Source organism: Salvelinus alpinus, chromosome 30 (genome assembly GCF_045679555.1).
Source record: "Salvelinus alpinus chromosome 30, SLU_Salpinus.1, whole genome shotgun sequence".
NCBI classification, from domain to species: Eukaryota; Metazoa; Chordata; class Actinopteri; order Salmoniformes; family Salmonidae; genus Salvelinus; species Salvelinus alpinus.
The window spans coordinates 44,905,081-44,919,691 of NC_092115.1; the positions used below are offsets into that span (position 1 = coordinate 44,905,081).

Sequence of the window (14,611 nt, forward strand, 5' to 3'; positions counted from 1 at the left end):
TATGATAGTCAAAATGCATTATTTTACACTGCTTTTTTAATGCAAGTGTGATAACTAATGTACTAAAGCTATCATCATATTCAGGGGTGAAAGTAGATGTAATTTCTTCCTGGTTTGGGACCACCCATGTGTACTAAAAATTGAGGCCAGAATGTATGTGTCCAATATTGTCCGCGCACATCTCGGTGTCACCACTCATCTCTGCCTTGGCAGCATTTCAGTGTTCTCGTGGAACCACAGCATTTTTAGAGGCTATACCACCCTTTATCAATTCCATTTGCAAATTTTTCATGCCTCTGACATACGTTAATGAAAAAAAAAGTGATGTAGTAGCCTACAATTGTCTTGGCATTTTGACAATTACTGTGATTGGCTCATGTTTTACCGGTAAGGCGTACCCAGTTTTTATTTTGCCAGGACGCCATACCGAACCATACAGCCTTACTTTCACCCCTGGTTATATTGCTGTCTTGAACCAGACATGGAAATTCACGGTAACTATTATCAACCATGTTGTTAGCTAGCTACCTTTCTGACTGACAGCGTGAATATTACAACATGTATAACATGTTTAGTACCTATTGCTAAAAATGGAGTCGCATTATCTTTTTATTATTTTTGTATTATTATTATTATTTTTATTAACAACAAATCAATATAGAAAGTACATAAGGGAACACAAGTATATATAGATGATATATCATGGACAATCGAGCTAGGGGGTACAATATCACATTACAATTACACAAGGGACATACATACACTTACAATTCTAACAGCTTTTTTGTTAGTAGAGTATTTAACTGTCTTAAAATACAGTTACATTTCTTTTTGTAGGGTAAGAAAATGTGGTTTTTTGTTAGTAAATTTACATTTGTGTATATGAAATTTGGCCAAAAGAATAATGAAATTAATTACATAAAAATGTTTCAGCTTATTTTTATCGTATGTAAAGAATCCAAGCAGTACATCTCTCCACAGTAGTGTAAAATCTTCATAAATGTGTTCAATTATAAATCTACTGATGTCTTGCCACAGTTTTCTTACATGAATACAATGCCAAAAAAGATGCAACACTGTTTCTGGGTGGTCATTACAAAAGGAGCAATTTGAATTTATGTTTTCCTTAAACTTCTTCATATAGTGGTTGGCAGGGTAATATTTATGAATAATTTTAAAGGAAACCTCCTTAATTTTGTTAACCAGTAGGTATGTGTGTGGCAACATCCAAATTTGTTCCCAACAGATATTATCAATAAATCCATTCCAATAAGGCATGACATAAGGTATAGATACAACATCCTGCTGAAACAAGGATCGTATCGCTCTGTTGTTGAATGGGCCAATAGAGAAAGACATTTTTCCTACTGATGAGTCAACAGGGTCAATAGAAGGTAGGCTCTGAGGGTCAGGTCTTGACACGTTCCTGAATAACAGAGCAACACCTGAGGGAATGGCGTCTAAAACAATTGCAAAATCTTTAGGTGTTACAGGGACCTTGTAAAGAGATAAGAATTCCTTAAAACTGAGTAAAAGACCCTCTGCATTTACCAGTTGGCTCACCAATAGGATATTATTTCGGAACCAATATTCTAAAAACAAAGAAGTATTTTTATACAATATATTATTATTCCATATATAATATCTGTGTGGAGAAAAATTTAGTCGCATTATCTTCAATCTTGTCCTTAACTGTTATTGCATCAGCATCCTCGATCTCAAATGCCCCAACTCTACCGGGTTGTCACTAGTTACCACAGTCACAAAGTCAAAATCGTCTACACTGCGTTTTCACTAGATAAAACAGCCACAAAATCTGTTGACGTCATGCCAGCGGCGACTGCCAACGAGAGTTGGGGTTTCTGGGATATCGTGTTCAAATCTTGAAATAAAGCATTCTGCCTACACCTCTACTGAAATGTGATAAATTGCCATTGCTCTTTCTTTTACAAACTGCCATGCTATCCAATAGTTGCAAAGTATACAAATAAAGTGCATTATTGTCACCATAAAAGGTGAATGGAGGACGTTTTCCAGGCTGAGTTCGAATGCTCATTCACACACACACTGTTGTAAGTAAAGTCTATAACGTATGCGTATGTTTGGCATGCACCAAGTTTATGAATCTTTATATTTTTGTAAGTGCGCAGGCTTTTCAGAAATGTCGCATGCAGATATTTAGTATGAAATATAAGCAACGGTTATGAGGCCCAGTGTCTTTCCATTGGTTGATTTCGTGTTTGGCCGGGGTAGGCCGTCAATGTACTGTAAGTAAGAATTTGTTCTTAACTGACTTGCCTAGTTATATAAAGGTTAAATAAAACATCTGGTACATGTACCTCCCAAGTGGGAAACTCGGGTGTCTGACTAGGTTTGCAAGACGGAAATTTCCCAGTTTCCGACAGGACGTGAACGCGGTATAATTGTTGTGATTATAGGCTTCCCTGTACCCACAGCCTCTGAGTGCCATATATAATAAATGGAGCGCAGATTCGTGACCGTTGTGTTTTCACCATTACTACAGAGAAAATGGCAGTTCAAAAATAAATAACCCATATTACGTTTATTTTTTATTTTTACTGGATGCATTTTACACATAATTCAATTACTCGCGAGCCTAAAGCCGATGCATTCGACCGGTGCACCGGTGTAATCATATAACTCGAGACTTTCATAATACGCGCTCCGTAAGCCACGCCCCAAAGCAGAAGCTAATGAGGGTACAGAGTGAGAAGGAGTGGGCTATAGGCTAAAAAAGAAAGGAAACAAAAGAGTTGTGATGGAAACCCTAGATTCGTTTATAGTCCGAGTGAGGGTTTTGGATCAATGTTACCTGGGGGATGTGTTCGAAGTCATGAGGAATATCCTTACATTTACATTTAGCAGACATCTTATCCAGTGCAACTGGAGCGCATCAACAGATTTTTCACCTAGTAGGCTCAGGGATTTGAACCAGCAACATTTCGGTTACTGGCCCAACACTCTTAACTGCTAGGCTACCTGCCGCCCATGGATGCATTGGATGAGGTGGAGTCACAAGAGTCCATGTAACAGAAGAAGCATGCATTGCACCTCAGAGTTTTGGATGTAATGTTTTGTGTATGGATAATATATTTATGTACATCAGTTAGTGGAATCAAATTAAATGTATTTTTACATCAGCAGATGTCACAAAGTGCTTATATAGAAACCCAGCCTAAAACCTCAAACAGCAAGAAATGCAGATGTAGAAGCACGGTGGCTGGGAAAAACTCCCTAGAAAGGCAGGAACCCAGAAAGGCAGAAACCTAGGAACCAGGCACTGAAGGGTGGCCAGTCCTCTGCTGGGTAGAGTTCATTAGAGTACTTGGCCATTATGGCCAAATCGTTTTTCAAGATGTTCAAACGTTCATAGATGAGCAGCAGGGTCAAATAATCACAGTGGTGGTAGAGGGTGCAACAGGTCAGCACCTCAGGAGAAAATGTCAGTTGGCTTTTCATAGCTGAGAATTCAGAGGTCGAGACAGCAGGTGCAGTACAGAGGGAGAGCAAGAGGGGGAGAGATGATATACCTGAGGAAGTAGGTAAAGAGATTGCTGCACATTGACTGACCAGTATACATTTTTTTTTTTTACCTTTATTAAACCAGGTAGGCTAGTTGAGAACAAGTTCTCATTTACAACCGCGACCTGGCCAAGATAAAGCAAAGCAGTGTGACACAAACAACAAACATACAGTCAATAACACAATCAAAAAATCTATATACAGTGTGTGCAAATGAGGTAAGATAAGGGAGGTAAATAGGCCATAGTGGTGAAATAATTACAATTGAGCAATTAAACACTGGAGTGATAGATATGCAGAAGATGAATGTGCAAGTAGAGATACTGGGGTGCAAAGGAGAAAAAATAAATAATAGTAATATGGGGATGAGGTATTTGGGGTATTTGCAGATGGGCTATGTACAGGTGCAATGATCGGTAAGCTGCTCTGACAGCTGATGCTTAAAGTTAGTGAGGGAGATATATGTCTCCAGCTTCAGTGATTTTTGCAATTCGTTCCAGTCATTGGCAGCAGAGAACTGGAAGGAAAGGCGGCCAAACGAGGAATTGACCAGTGAAACATACCTGCTGGAGCGCGTGCTACGGGTGTGTGCTGCTATGGTGACCAGCGAGCTGAGATAAGGCGGGGCTTTACCTAGCAAAGACTTATAGATGACCTGGAGCCAGAGGGTTTGGCGACAAATATGAAGTGAGGGCCAGCCATCGAGAGCATACAGGTCGCAGTGGTGGTTAGTATATGGGGCTTTGGTGACAGAACAGATGGCACTGTGATAGCAAATTGGATGCAGTCTGAGTAGAGTGTTGGAGGCTATTTTGTAAATGACATCGCCGAAGTCAAGGATCGGTAGGATAGTCAGTTTTACGAGGGTATTGTTTGGCAGCATGAGTGAAGGATGCTTTGTTGCGAAATAGGGAGCCGATTCTAGATTTAATTTTGGATTGGAGATGCTTCTTATGGCTGCAATCCCGTTAACAGGATGATATGACAACAGCCAGTGAAAGTGCAGGGCGCCAAATTCAAACAACAGAAATCTCATAATTACAATTCCTCAAACATACATGTATCTTATACCATTTTAAAGGTAATCTTGTTGTTAATCCCACCAAAGTGTCCGATTTCAAATAGACTTTACAGCGAAAGCACCACAAACGATTATGTTAGGTCACCTCAAAATCACAGAAAAACACCGCTATTTTTCCAGCCAAAGACAGGAGTCACAAAAAGCAGAAATAGAGATAGAATGAATCACTAACCTTTGATGATCTTCATCAGATGACACTCCTAGGACTTCATGTTACACAATACATATATGTTTTGTTCGATTAAGTTCATATTTATATCCAAAAACCTCAGTTTACATTGGCCATGTTCAGAAATGCCGCCAAAATATCCAGAGAAATTGCAGAGAGCCACGTCAAATAACATAAATACTCATCATAAACTTTGATGAAAGATACATGTTTTACATAGAATTAAAGATACACTTGTTCTTAATGCAACCGCTGTGTCAGATTTCAAAAAGCTTTCCGGCAAAAGCACAATATTAAATAATCTGAGAACAGCGTTCAGCCACAATAGGAAGCCATACAGTTACCCGCCAAATATTGCAGTCAACAAAACTCATAAAAAGCATTATAAATCTTCACTTACCTTTGCTGATCTTCATTGGAATGCACTCCCAGGACTCCCACTTCCACAAGAAATGTTTGTTTTGTTCGGTAATGTCCATCATTTATGTCCAAGTAGCTACTTTTGTTAGCGCGTTTAGTACACATATACAAACGCTCGTGCAGGTCCAGGCGAACTTCGGACAAACTTCAAGAAGTTATATTACAGGTCGAATAAACTTGTCAAACTAAGTATAGAATCAATCTTTAGGATGTTGTTATCATAAATATTCAATAACGTTCCAACCGGAGAATTCCTTTGTGTCTATAGAAGTAATGGAACGCAAGTCGATATCATGTGGAATGCGCGTGACCAGGACCTGGCTCTCTGCCAGACCACTGACTCATTCCCCTCTCATTCAGCCCCACATCACAGTAGAAGCTTCATTCAAGGTTCTACAGACTGTTGACATCTAGTGGAAGCCGTAGGAAGTGCAAACATATCCATATCCTACAGTGTTTTCAATAGGCGATGAGTTGAAAATCGACCAACCTCAGATTTCTCACTTCCTGGTTGGATTTCTTCTCAGGTTTTTGCCTGCCATATGAGTTCTGTTCTACTCACATACATAATTCAAACAGTTTTAGAAACTTCAGAATGTTTTTTATCCAATACTGATAATAATATGCATATATTAGCAACTATGACTGAGGAGCAGGCCGTTTACTCTGGGCACCTTTCATCCAAGCTACTCAATACTGCCCCTGCAGCCATAAGAAGTTAATTAATGTGAGTCTGGAAGTAGAGTTCACAGACACCTAGGTATTTGTAGATGTCCACATATTCTAAGTCAGAACCGTCCAGAGTAGTGATGCTGGACAGGCGGGCAGGTGCTGGTAGCGATCGGTTGAAGAGCATGCATTTAGTTGTACTTGCATTTAAGAGCAGTTGGAGGCCACGAAAGGAGAGTTGTATGGCATTGAAGCTCGTTTGGAGGTTAGTTAACACAGTGTCCAAAGAAGAGCCAGAAGTACACAGAATGGTATCGTCTACGTAGAGGTGGATCAGAGAATCACCAGCAGCAAGAGCGACATCATTGATGTATACAGAGAAAAGAGTCGGCACGAGAATTGAACCCTGTGGCACCACCATAGAGACTGCCAGAGGTCCGGACAACAGGCCCTCCGATTTGACACACTGAACTCTGTCTGAGAAGTAGTTGGTGAACCAGGCGAGGCAGTCATTTGAGAAACTAAGGCTGTTGAGTCTGCCGATAAGAATGTGGTGATTGACAGAGTCGAAAGCCTTGGCCAGGTCTATGAATACAGCTGCACAGTATTGTCTCTTATCGATGGAGGTTATGATATCGTTTAGGACCTTGAGCGTGGCTGAGGTGCACCCATGACCAGCTCGGAAACCAGATTGCATAGCGGAGAAGGTGTGGTGGGATTCGAAATGGTCGGTGATCTGTTTGTTAACTTGGCTTTTAAAGACCTTGGAAAGGCAGGGTAGGATAGATATGGGTCTCTAACAGTTTGGGTCTAGAGTGTCTCCCCATTGGAAGAGGGGGATGACCACGGCAGCTTTCCAATCTTTGGGGATCTCAGATAATACGAAAGAGAGGTTGGTGGATGGAGTAAGGAAACCCACTTCATCCATATTATAGTTATTTGGAAAGTCTCTCCCTTCTCATGTAAAGCTAGGCTTCATGAGATACCAAGTAAGAGCTTTTGTGCACAAGCCCCTCCAGTGTTATAAAAGCAAAAGATTTGGGCATGTATCAAGTGTATGCAGACCGGAAGAATATCTATGCCATCTGAGGTTATATGCTGCAACTGTGGTGGTGTACATGTGCCTAAGGCCCAGGATTGCCCTGTTAGGGTAAAGGAGAAAGAGGTGGCGAGAATAAGGGATGTCTAGCATGTCTACTATCTGGAGGCGGTGAGAAGAGTGGAAGGAACGAGTCGCGTTGAAGACACAATGGTAATTGAGACTGCACCAGTGAATGTTTCTCGTCAGTCAAGGGATTCTGATACTGTATATTACATGTGGAAAAGGTACTTCCATCAGTTGCATATGACAAAAGAAATTAGGAAAGGGATTAGGTTGATTAAGGATGCCAAACCGCTGGGTTATGGGAAGGTCCTGATCATTGCAAATAGTAAAATTCAGCAGGAGAAAGTTTTGAAATTCAAATCACTATATGGGGGTCGGGTGAGATTTCACATTCCTGGTGCTATGTCTAAACTGAGAAGAGTAATTGCTGGGATGCCATTGAAATTACCATGGAAGAAGTTAATGCTTCCCTGAAAGGAGGATAAGTTATTGAAGCAAAAAGAGTGGCAGTGGAGTGGACACTACAACTGTACTGTTACAATTTGAGGGGAACCTGCTGCATAGGTTGCAGCTAGGATCACTCAGTTATTTGGTTAGAGAGTACATGCCGCCTCCACTTCGGTACATTAAGTGCCAACGCAAGGGGCATGTTGCTAATGTGTGCAAAGGTAAAATGAGATGTGCAAAGTGTGGTGGGGATCACGAGTATGGGAAATGTGGGCCTGATGCTAATGTTAAATGTTGTAACTGTGACAGAGAACATAGTGCAGCATATGGATGATGTGAAGTACAACAGAAAGCCATGGAAGCGCAGAGGTACAAAATTACAAACAATGTATCCTATGCTGAGGCTGTTTGGAAAGTGAATAACACACCTAGTGTTCAAAATACTCCAGATACAACATATCGGCAGATAGTGGCCACATCGAGGCCGCCAGTGGAGCCTCAGCCGATTGTTAATGGGATATGCGTGCATAAATGCTCGATTACAGAGAAAACCATGGTAGTAGATCATGTGGCCTCATTGGCCTTCATGTGTAGGGCAATCAATATGACTACTCCACAGTTGACAGTGCAACTGCCTCAACTGAGGCACAGATCTGGTGAAGGGTACCAAAAAATGTCTGCAGCATTGAAGGTCCCCAAGAACACAGTGGCCTTTTTTTAATTATTTCAGATGGGCGGACTGGAAACCCAGTGACCACTCTGGTCTGTAGCTGCCATTTTCCGTTGGGAAAGAGAAATGGCCCTGTATTTACCAGAAAAAGTAGCTCACCCACCATGGCAGAAGAGGACGATCCAGATTGTTGATTGGGAAATGAGCGAACAATGAGGCATAAGGTTTGGGTGTTGAAGGACCACTTTTTCCAAGGTGGGGTTCTGTTATGATAAACAATGCATTTTCTGTCAAGATAAGGATGTTGATACATCATTGAGCATTGAAAAAGACCCACCACTGACCAAATGTGTTTGTTTTCCAGTCCAACAGGAGTGCATCTCTCAGGCCATCCGGTGCATGGACATCCTGTGCCAGTGTGATCCGAGTGCACGCGTCCAGTTTTAGAGACTACAGCGGATGGAGCCCGTGGACGGACAGGTCAGTAACTCATCAAATATGATACAACATTGCGTAAAACAGTAGTAGATGCATCAATATTTTGACCTCGTGTCCCCTTTTCTCCATGTTCTCGATGTGAGCCGTGACATGCGGAACATCAGGCTCACCCCACAAGAAGCAGTGCATGATCAATGCCATCCTCAGCAATGAGAGCTGATGGAAGTGATGTACTCTCTCTCCTCTCTCTCTCTCTCTCTCTCTCTCACTCTCTCTCTAACTCTGGGGGTAAAACATAATTTAAACATCACAAATATAAATTCCCACTGGTGCCCATGATAAAATGCAATGTGAATTGTGTTGTACTGCTGAATGAAACTGAGGAGATGCACTCAGACCAGCCTTTGTGATTGAACTTACGTTAGCTACATTACTTTAATTGGCTGCTTTGAGCAAAACATGTATTTAACATAACCTATTCTGGGAGCCTAGTGTGTGTGTATGAACTAGGTAGAATATGTTGGGACAATTGGCTTCCCAGAAAACAGGAGGAGCAACATGAGTTTGTCAGAGGTCTCCCTTCCAGTGTGCTGGAGCTGACCTCCCTCTCCTCATGGTGTGCCAGTTGGAGTTGGTTTGCTGCCCAACTGTTGCCTGCCGTATAGCCTTCTGCTGCTCCACCAACATCGCCCTGCCAGCCAGGATGCCAGCATGCCCCAGGAGCCCTTGTTTTTTTTTTAACAATGTCCGTTACAGACAGGGATGACAGCGGTTATTCTGGCTCAGGTTCAAGGAGACATGTCATTCCACTAAAACTGCCCCAGAGACGGTTCCTTACACGCTGACTACACCGGCCACATGCGTGCGTCCGTGTGCGCATGTTGATTTTGTCCATCCACACCAGACATGATCAGGACATGCAAATATCAAAACGAACTCTGAACCAACTATATTAATTTGGGGACAGGTTGAATCACATATGAAACATTCATGGACATTTATCTAGCTTGCGTGCTGTTGGTAGCTAATTTGTCCTGGGATATAAACATTGGGTTGTTGTTTTTACCTGAAATGTACATGGTCCTTTTTTTTGTTGCTGGATCTTCTTAGAATTTTGACCCATTTTGAGTCACACAAAATCGGCCAATATTGTGAACCGCCAAAACAGGCTTCATGGCTAAACATATGAGCTCCACGCAGGCATTTGCATGTGGTAGAGAGAATCCCCTGGTTACCTATAGAGACCTGCCAAGAGGAAGGATGTTAAGTGCCACACGCCGTTTAACAGATTACTTTGATAACCTTGAAATGCATTTGTTGTAAGAAATGTGCAATATAAATCATGTTTGATATCGCTGTAAAGTATTTAATAAACTATCATTTTCACATGAGGACAAGTGCAGTTTTTCCATAAACTTTTAATTGATAACTTGGGAATTTATCACTTGACATATCAATCATATCGTGGGATCCTATAAATCAAGAATGTGAATGCATGTACTACGCCGAATAAATAAATACTTTGTCTTTGAAGATTTGTCTCTGGTCATGAAACTACAATACAGGCTGGATGTCTAAACAAAGGCAATTCTTAATGTCAACAACATTCTAGAACTGATGTATCACTCATCGACGTCAGGAATCCGGCGTAATCTGGTTAATGAATATATAGGGTGTTCGTAAATTCAATCTGGAGTGTCAGAGAGTGCTCAGAGTGCGCTCTGGGCGTTAGTAAATTCAGAGAATTTGTCAGATTGTCCATTTGTAAATTCAGAGCGTTTCGCTCTCGGGGTGTTCAGAACGCTCTGGCCGAGGAGTAGAGTTGATCCGAGCGTTCTGACCTCACAACGGCAGTCAAGCACCCAAGCTAACTGGCTAACGTTGGCTAGCTTGCTAGCTACTTTCCAGACACAAATGAGAGAACACCTCACTCTGACCGTTTTACTCGCCGTAGCAGAGCTGGTTAGGATGTTTTCCTGTTATTCAGAGCATTGGTGACTAACTGTGCTGCTGGCAACAATTTAATTACGCTTTTTTGCCGATGTTTACTGACACCGGCCATATTCAACGGGTATTGACGTTAGTAAATTCATCAGTTATTCTGCGCTCTGGCACACAGACCAGAGTGCTCTGAAATCGGAGTAGATGGCCAGACGGAATTTACGAACGCACCCGTAATGGTTACTTGCATAGTGAAGTATTTTGTTAAGACATGGAGCTAGCTAGCTAGCTAGGTAAACAATGAACCATAATCCCAACTCATGACGTTACTACCCTGCATGAATCTGCAGGTAGCTAACCAACCAGGTTCAATGTTAACTAGCTAACATTAGGCTATAACTAGCCAAGCAGATGTCTCTGAGATACGAATAATAAGTTCATACACGTAACGTTAGCTAGGTAGCCAGTCAGCTAGCTAACAGTACACTTTAACTTGAAATGAAAATACTTTGTCAAAATTAGAAACTTGTCATTTCTGAAAATGTAGCTAGCTAGACTATCTTACCCGTATACTTTATGGTTGGATGCTTCTCCCTGTCATGGATGCCATGGTTGCCCTTAGTTTGAAGATGTCATCTGGAGATAGCTGTTTTCTCCATCTCCTTAGCTATCATACTCTAATTCCACTGATTTCAATATTCGGTCTTCCAGAAAGTGGAGAGCAACACTTATGCAGTTCTACTAAGCAATATATATATCAAAAAGCAGCATTAGACAGGATTACCTACACATAAATAACCAGCTCAAATAGACAGAAGCGTCTATATGGCAGACCAATCTGAACTCATCTCTCGGCATGTCCAGCCCACTCATTATCTCAGCCAATCATGGTTAGCGGGAAGGTTGCTTACTTTTTCTCTGGCTAAACCAACTAGGCTCGTAATTTAACAATTTCATTTGTATTTACAGATGGCATACAAGTTATTAAGGCACATAAAAGTTCACATGTCCCAGAAGGCATTTCTGCCAAAAAACGTTTTTGATAAAAAAATTAAGATTACATTTAAATGGCTCTCATGTGAAGTAGTGACCCACGACATACACCTAGTTTCCTGAAACGGGTCACATATTTGGTTCAATCACATTATCTGGCGTAACAATCTGTAGTTAAGAGAACTGGTGGTCGTGATACAATTACCATTCACAAAGAAACATACAGTAAGATCAGTGTAGTAAAGTTCAGGGAATACTTGTAAAGCCGTGGAAGGAGTGTTGTCATGATCAAGCTCCTCATGAGTCATCTGATTGAAATCCTGCATAATGTCTAATCCTTCGAGGAATACAGAGATACACGCAGGCAAAGGAATTATGTCTCTGTATCTAGAATTCACTCCAGGAAGAAGCCCTGGCACCACACGTTATTGTCTGTAAGACAAAAAAAGATACATAATTATACAATATTCTACGGTTTGAACGACAGTTGAACTGTGCCAGTATAACATCAACATTAGGGTAGACTAGTTGAACATGCATACATGTGCACAGGCACAGAGATAACATTTACAACAATATCTAGCCTAATTATTATATATTTTTTTAACTGCATTGTTAGTTAGGGCCGTGTAAATAAGCATTTCACTAAGGTCTACACCTGTTGTTTTCGGCACGTGACAAATACAATTAGATTTAATAAGAAGAAATATTGACATAACCCTCTACCTTTGCTCAGTGAACAGACCTTACAAATGTACCTAGGTAGACAGACAGTATCTACCTACAGCCATGTCTATCAGGCATGCTTAGGCAAATATGTTTATAGTAAAACCAGCTTCGGTTTTAGAGATTTACAACAGTAAATTGTTGCATTATTATTTGTCCTCACTGTTTGCAAGTAAGCTTGTATATCCAGCTAGCTTGTTGGATATACAATACTTGTTATTTACATCTTTAGAATACTATCTTGCGTCATGCCTGTAATTTTGTGAGATTGAAATGCATAATCATAACTAATGTCAACCCTCGTCAATTATGTTACATAGCTAGCTAATAAAATGATCTACAGTTGCTGATGTTACACGTGTCATGTCTTTACTATGTATTAACTGATATATGACATGCTATTTTATCAAATAAATCCTCTGTAATTAATATTACCTGATTAAACTAATCATGTAAATGTCATTAACTAGGAAGTCGGGGCACCACGGAAGAATGTTTATAGAGCTGTTGTCTTCTGAATAAACTCTTAAAGATCTGGTAATCTTTTATATCAATAGCAGTCAATTATTAATCGTCACCTTATTCAGTCTCATCTGAACGTCGTAAAATTCTTTGTTATCTTCATGAACCCTGGCTAACACGTTTAATCAGCAATACAAAATTTGGTTTAATTATTTATTTACTAAATACCTAAATAATCACACATAATTACATATACACAGGATGGATCATACATTGATAACTAATTATGTCATAAAAGAAAACGTCCCTAGCGGGCGAAACCGATATGATGGCTGGTTACACAAAGAAAGGGGGTTGGGTTTGAATGAAAGCATGGGAAGACTGAGGAACAAAAGGATTGGGTCTTGTGAAGCTATGCTATCCTAAATACAGAATCTTATGCATTCTAAATAACCGCCCATTCGGAAAAGGAAAATGCAAGAAATATATTTACTCTGAGCTGCGCTTCGATAGATTGGTCGAAGATGGAAGGCTGGGTTGCCCAGCAGAGATCTCCCTTGTCCTTTGAAGAATATGGTGGAACGGATACGTTGTAGTGCCCTGCCGTCTGGTGGTAGAACGGAAACGAGGTAGCACCCTGTCGTTCAGGGTAAAAGTAAAGTAATGGTTAAAAGCCTGGGTAAAAGACTCGCTGGCACGAAAATAAGCATGAATGATCAGTTCCCGAGGGAGATTGCAGAATAACGCAAAGTTCTGTATCCAATCTTCAAGGAGAATAGATTAAAAGGGAAGTGTGTAGCTCTCGTAGTCGATAAACTGTATATTGACAACCAAATGTTCTGAGACACAAAGACTACTCCATGGCTATTCTAAAAATTACAACGTTCTCAGAGAGGAGATTCAAATAATGGAACACCCAATACTAGCCATGGTAGGGATTTTGTTAATATATATTTTTTATTGAATCTTTATTTAACTAGGCAAGTCGGTTAAGAACAAATTCTTACTTACAATAACGGCCTACCGGGTTATAACAGTGGGATAACTGCCTTGTTCAGGGGCAGAACGACAGATTTTTACCTTGTCAGCTCGGGGATTTGATCCAGCAACCTTTCGGTTACTGGCCCAACGCTCTAACCACTAGGATTGTAATAATACAATTTTTTTTTTTATATAATCTTCAAATATAACTAATTGGAACACAAAAGTACTATTTCAACATGGTGGAGGTAAAAACACAGCAAACAGAAGACATAGAAGGCACAGTATGTGGGGATGTGGGGATGTATTGTGATGGAAGGTGTGGTGTGTGTTTTTGGTGTTTGGAAAAGTGTGGCGTTAAGTGAATGAGAAAGGAAATGGTTGCATATCCCAGAACCAATGTGTGCCTGTGAGCAGGGGTTGTGATGGAATGGTCCACAACCTTATACGCTAGACACCCACCTGAACGACCCATACACTAAAGAGAAGTCCCTATCTGTTATGGGCCTGCTGTAAGCGGCCTGTATGCAGCCATAATGCGTTCAGAGACCTACTAGAGCAGCACCGCCCCCTCAAGATTCAGAGCCTGCCTGGCAGGGTTGGTCCTACAAATCCTGAGCCCCCTGATGGGAGAGCATAATATACAAGGAAATTCTCAAAGCTGCTAATGAGAACCTTGACAACCTTGTACCTAGCCGGTGAGGATTGCGGTGGGGTACCGCCACCCAGGCAGTGGCAGTGTTGGCAACACTGGCTGCAGTAACCCATGGGGAAGGGGTCACACTCGGACAATCAGAAAGGGGGCATATTATTGTGGCCCTGGTGGCACAAAATAATCAAAAGTCTGACTGCACAGAGATGCTTGGGGAAATGGTCACAATGGAGGACCAGTGTGTGCGTGTTTCAGGGGAATGAGGTTGGATATGATCTCCATCACCTAGGACTTGACAATGGTTAATCAAATCT

At 41.1% G+C, this 14,611-nt stretch overlaps 1 long non-coding RNA gene across 1 annotated transcript; it reads left to right on the forward strand.

Moving 5' to 3' along the window:
- The first annotated feature begins 1,903 nt into the window (after positions 1 to 1,903).
- LOC139560392 (uncharacterized) lies at positions 1,904 to 10,004 on the forward strand. The gene is made up of 3 exons (XR_011671928.1): positions 1,904 to 2,072; positions 8,165 to 8,359; positions 8,469 to 10,004. It is a non-coding gene; the product is annotated as an uncharacterized lncRNA (long non-coding RNA).
- The last annotated feature ends 4,607 nt before the right edge of the window (positions 10,005 to 14,611 follow it).